Genomic DNA, 6,090 nt, shown 5'->3' on the forward strand with positions numbered 1-6,090 from the left:
CAACCCCGTGCAGCGCTATGGGCTTGGGGAAGAGTGGCTGGAAAGCTGCCCGGCGGAGAAAGACCTGGGGGTGCTGGTTGACAGCCGGCTGACTATGAGCCAGCAGTGTGGCCAGCAGGAGCAGGGAGGTAATTGTTCCCCTGTATTCGGCACTGGCGAGGCCGCACCTCGAGTACTGCGTTCAGTTTTGGGCCCCTCGCTACGGGAAAGACGTTGAGTTGCTGGAACGTGTCCGGAGAAGGGCAACCGAGTTGGTGAGGGGCCTGGAGCGTAAGTCTGATGAGGAACGGCTGCAGGAGCTGGGGTGGTTTAGTCTGGAGAAAAGGAGGCTGAGGGGAGACCTTATCGCTCTCTACAACCACCTGAAAGGAGATTGTAGCGAGGTGGGTACTGGTCTCTTCTATCAAGTAACTAGAGATAGGACGAGAGAAAATGGCCTGAAGTTGCGCCAGGGGAGGTTTAGCTTGGATATCGGAAAAAAATTCTTTACTGAGAGGGTTGTCAGGCATTGGAACAGGCTGCCCAGGGTAGTGATGGAGTCACCATCCCTGCAGGTGTTCAAAACACACGTAGATGTGGCATTTTGGGACATGATTTAGTGGGCGTGGTGGCGGTGGGTTGATGGTTGGACTTAATGATCTTAGAGGTCCTTTCCAAATTTCATGATTCGATTCAATGCGATTTGATTCTATTCTAGGGAGCAGAACAGAGATCTAGCAAGAAAGGAAAAAAAGGAAGGGAGGAAACACAAAGGGAGAGAGACACAAAGACTGGAAGAAGGACAAAGGTATGGAAGAGGAAAAAAAATAGTGATAGGCTGCAGGACAGAGATGGAGGAGTTCAAAAAAGACACAGGGAGCATGACGGAATGAGAGTGAGAAAAAAGGGACAGAGCAGGACAGCACCGGAGGAAAAAACAACTGTGATAGGCTGTGAGAGAGATACGGAGGAAGAGAGAAAAGAGAAGGGACAGCTAGCTGGAGAGGAGGATACAGTTAGAAAGGATGGAAGAGGGAACGGAACAGAGAGAAATACGGGAAAGATAGCAAGAGGAAGCAGGGCAGAGGGCCAGCAATAGAAGAAAAAAGGGACAGGGATCTGGACAGATGGAGAAAAAAGCAGGAGGAACAGATACAACATGATACGATGGGACAGGAAGTAACAGAGAGCGACAGATTAGAATAATGACAAGAGACAGAGAGAGACTGTGAGAAACACAGCAGGTTGGAGAGAGAGAGAGAGAGAGAGAGAGATTAGGACCCCTGCAGAGAGAGAGAAGGCACGAATAAAAAGAGTAGGGAGCACCACAAAGGGTCAGAGAAAGAGAAGAACAGGAAGGACAACGGGGAGAGTGAGATACAGAATAAAACCCCCCACATGTTATACACATATTATCCAGTAATCAAGCCCATTTCAGAGTTACACAGTACCTCAGCCCCTTTAAGAAAAGTAACACATTGACCGAGCCCAATTCGGCAGCACACAGAACCCGAGCAAATTTCAAAGGCGGCGCCCCGCGCCCGAGCCCCTTTCGGCGGCGCCCCGCGCCCGAGCCCCTTTCACAGTTACGTAGCTGCGGAGCCAATTTCTAAGTTGGGCAATTACTAGAGCCAGGAACGCATCCCTTTTCTATTAACCCAGCAGCAGCTACATTTACCTCGAGGTATCTACAACTCTCCCTTGGATGCCTAATTCTAACAGACACTTTCCCTTACTTCAACAGCTAAGTTTACCTATGGGCACTAAACGCGCATGCTTCGCTCTACACTTGCCTTGGTGATTGCCATTACTACTGTGATTCTCACAAGGAGACCTAATTACCTGTCTTTTTTTCATTTTCTTTTTTTTTGCTTCATTTGGTCCATTACTGATTCCACATACATTCAGCTATGTCAGTAGTTACAGTCCAATTCTACAATGTACTTTTTCTACAATATATAGAAAAGACTTATGGCCTCACTGGTCAAATTTTTGACACTATTAGTTTTATTCCTCTTTTAACCATTATTTTTACAAATACATTTTAACTCCAAAAATTTAGCATTACCTTCAGAACAAACGCCACTATTAGTACGTGCAATTCTCTACGGAGCGGTCTTTTCCACATTCCTCACTCCCGTTACATCCATCGCTGCACATCCAGAAGTTTTACTCCCTGAGGTGACGTTACCTGCACGATCCCCGTTCTCGGGCAGAAAACGAGTGAGCTCCGCTCATCTTGACAGACCGTCCACTTCCACACCTCGGCACAAAAACAAAAACTGAAAAGTATCATTACATCACAAACTACAAAGAGCACCCAAATATTTTACAAACCCACCACAGAAAAATACAGTTACACTCACGCACTTCACAACCCTGGCCTGCTCCATGCTGGCCATCTAGTCCAACTCCCCCCCACCCGCAAAATCCTCAACTGTCTTCCAAAGACCATCCGCTGACCAACATAATTCCCTGCACTAATTGGCAATTACCACGTTCCAGGGCAGCGCTCCATGGGAACGCCGTTCCCAGGACCCTTGAAAAAAATCACCCTGCCTGTGAAAACCCGGGCCCGAGCCGGACCCCAGTCCAAACACTGGCAATCAACATTGCCTCGTGGAGCAGCTGGGACCAGGCGGGGGGGAGGAACAGGGCAGGGGAGGACACACCAAAAACCAACCCATATCCCAGCTGGGTTTTTTTATTCTAAGTTGTTGTTTTGGGTTTTTTTTCTAATTCCCTGAGAAACATCTCAACTCTACATCCAACCTGAAAGGAAAAAACCAAAAAGGCTAAACCACATAACCCTACAAGGTTAGACACATTCACAACACACCACTCATTCAGATCACATGCACGCCAGCCCTCACTCTCAACTCATCCATCCTACCACCCACAGGCCTTGAGAGGCCATCGCCCCGTGCCTGCGGCACTGGGGCCTCAAAAATCGCCCTGCCTGCAAAAACCCTGGCCCCAGCCCAACCTCCTTCCAACCTCCCCACAAACTGCCCTTCCGTTACACCAATGTTTCAACACGCACCATCATCTCCACCATCCGTGCATTTTCAACCCGATACTTAGCTTTCACGGTGCCACATGGCACAGTCCAACCTCCGTAGCAGCTGTGTCACCTAAACGCAAGGTTCCTTCAAGCACCTCGTGCCCTGTCATCACCTGCAAAAACAACACACAAAGCTTTTCAATAGACACTTCATCCTTGAGAGAGAAGTCCTCCACCGCTTCCCACCTATTCCCAAAATAACACATCCTCCCAGTCAGTGTCCTCCATGGCACTTGAAAAAACAGAGCATCGCAAACACAGAGCTGTCCCAAAGTTACCGATCGCTCCAAGACCCATCACGCTGCTACTCAGACCTCAAGGCCTTGACCATTTCTACAGACTTGCCACAAAGCATCCGCATAAACAATATGAACACCGTTGCCCAGTTACTGCCTTACTCTATGCTAGCTCACAGTCCAATTGCGATCCCCTCAACTCCTTGCATGCAAAGAACCCAAACTCATTAAACCTTCTATGCTGTCTCTGCAATGCCATACAATACACACACAAACATAGAGCCGTGTAATTCACATGCAAATATAATGCCATACAAGGCAGTACTCTTATCTCGGTCAAGACAAAACAACTCAGAGCACTGCCATACCACACAAAACAGAACAGGGCCAATGCAAGAGACTCTCAGATGACAGTCAATACAAGTACAGACCAAAACAATACAAAACCAATACAGAACCATAGAAGGCAAGGCAGTCTCTGGTGGCAATCGATACAAGGGCATAGCACTGCACTACAAAACACAATGCAGGGCCATGCAACGCGAGACAGTCTCACATGACAGTTAATACAAATACAGAACAAAACAACACAAGACAAAGGCAAATACAGACCAATACAATGCGAGAAAACTGCAAAACACAGCAAAGCAAAACAGTCTCATGGAGCCACCGGCCGCATCTTCCTTCCGACTCCACTCACGGACCCACCTCCTTACAGTGCCCTGCTGCCTTCCCTCGTCGCTCTGTGGCATGCATCTTGTCCCTCCGCATCTGAAAAAAAAACAAACCCAAAACATATTGAACGAGTCACCTGGATGCAGAGCAAGAGCTTCACAACTCCAGAGGTCTTGATTCCATCTACAAAGACCATCTGGAGTCCAGCTACAGCCTGCCATTTAAAAAAAAAAAACAAAAAAAACAAAAAACAAAAAACACCCCCACCAACAAAAAAAAAAAAAACCAGGGCCAAACTTTAAGCCCATCACGTGAAAGACTTAACCCCTTAGAGAGTCAAATCCTCTTCACCGCCCCTCAACAGCCCCTGCCGCACAGCTCCAATCGTCTCCGTGAAACACTACCGGCACTGCTGTTTGCGCAGCCCGCCGATGGCTAGTCGAAACGAGATGACTGTACAACCCTCGCCTAAACGGTCTAGGCACATCGACGTTTCACCTGTAGATTCTTATCGCTGTTCCACCTACCCCTGACTCTACAGCCCCGGGCAGAGCAGCTCCAAGCCAAACACACCCGTGCACAAACACACACAACACGGAACACTACCAACAAGGCGATTCAAAGAGAGAGAAAACTCTCAGCAAGAAGAATGACGACCCCCGGACGGGAGGCGCCATCCGGCAAATTGACCTACAGCGCCCAAAACCACAAAGCGAGGAGGCTCTACGACAGCCCCAAAGAAGAAGAGGCAAAAGTAAGGGCCCGTTACAAGATGGTACTGTCAAAACCAAGATGATGGATGCGCCAGAAGCCTGTCATCAAGACCTAGGACCATCAAGGTTCAGGGAAGAACTCCCAGTCTGAGAAAACGGACAGCTAGAGAGCCGAGCTGCCAAAGCAGCCCGAAAGAACGCCGCAAAAGAGAACCGACCGGAGCCCGCCGAGACAGATCCACGCTTTAGAGCTCCGAGCGCAAGAAAAGAAGCACCCGACTGGCACCATGCCAACGAGTATGAGCATTCAAGACCCTAGGGACGGTGCCCGAAGCGCATGCCACGCGCTCTGAGCGCGAAGACTGATGATAGCATTGAGACCCAAGGAAGGTCTAAGCACAGAAGACAGACTACACAAACTGCACACCACCACAGACACAGGCTGGAACTGCCCTGCCCGGCACACACTGGTCTCGTGCTGAAAAGCAACCTGCTCCCTTTGCCTGTGCAAAGGGGACTGCTTTGGGGCAGCCCTCTCTCCTGCACTAACTTTAAAACCCCTCCCGGCAATTCCCAGCTGTGTCCCTTCCTCCCAGCCTCTCCCCAGCCCGGGTCCCTCAACTTAGCTTTCAGAGGGCCGAGGGGCTGAATCCATCATCCAGGAAAACCACACGGGATATCTGGGTTATTCCTGCAGTCGCCAGGCTCCTCTTCATCATCTGCAATGAAAAAACAAATAAACAAACAAACAAACACAAACAAATCAGAAAAGGGAGTAAGCATCCCGCTGGCCAACGCCAACTACTTCCCCAGCTCCCCCTTCCTCACAAGTGCCACTGTGTTCGCTTCCCCGCTCATTCCAGAGTCAGACCCTGCAGCCGTCGTCACTCGTGGTACCTAAGGTACCAAGAGACACCGAGTTAGCGTGGCACTCGTGAGAAGTCATCGGCCCCATGCTCCTCCTCACTAATCCACGGCTCTCCTCAAACGCTCATCCAATTCCAAAGGTGGCCCGCACAGCGCCTCCAAAACAGAAGGTAAATGCTTAACTGAGCAGCCCCGTAATACTTCGCTATTCAACACTAACCCGGCTGACGACCGCCTCACCTTCTCGGACCCCTCACCAGCACGCAGCTTTGCAGGAGACCTTAGAGCAGACTTCACGGTACGTAAAGGGTGCCTATAAGAAACCTGCAGAGGGACTTTTTACAAGGGTGTACAGCAATAGGACAAGGCGGTAACGACTTCAGTCCTAAGGAGGGTACATTTAGTTTAGGCATTAGGAAGACGTTTCTCACTAGGGGTGGCGAGGCACTGGAACGCGTTGCCCAGAGAACCTGCGGATGCTCCCTCCCTGGAAGCATTCAAGGCCAGGTCAGATGGGGCTTTGAGCAACCTGGTCTCGCGGAAGGTGTCCCTACCC

This window comes from Haliaeetus leucocephalus, unplaced genomic scaffold (assembly GCF_000737465.1).
Source record: "Haliaeetus leucocephalus isolate CR32 unplaced genomic scaffold, Haliaeetus_leucocephalus-4.0 Scaffold301, whole genome shotgun sequence".
Classification (NCBI taxonomy): Eukaryota; Metazoa; Chordata; class Aves; order Accipitriformes; family Accipitridae; genus Haliaeetus; species Haliaeetus leucocephalus.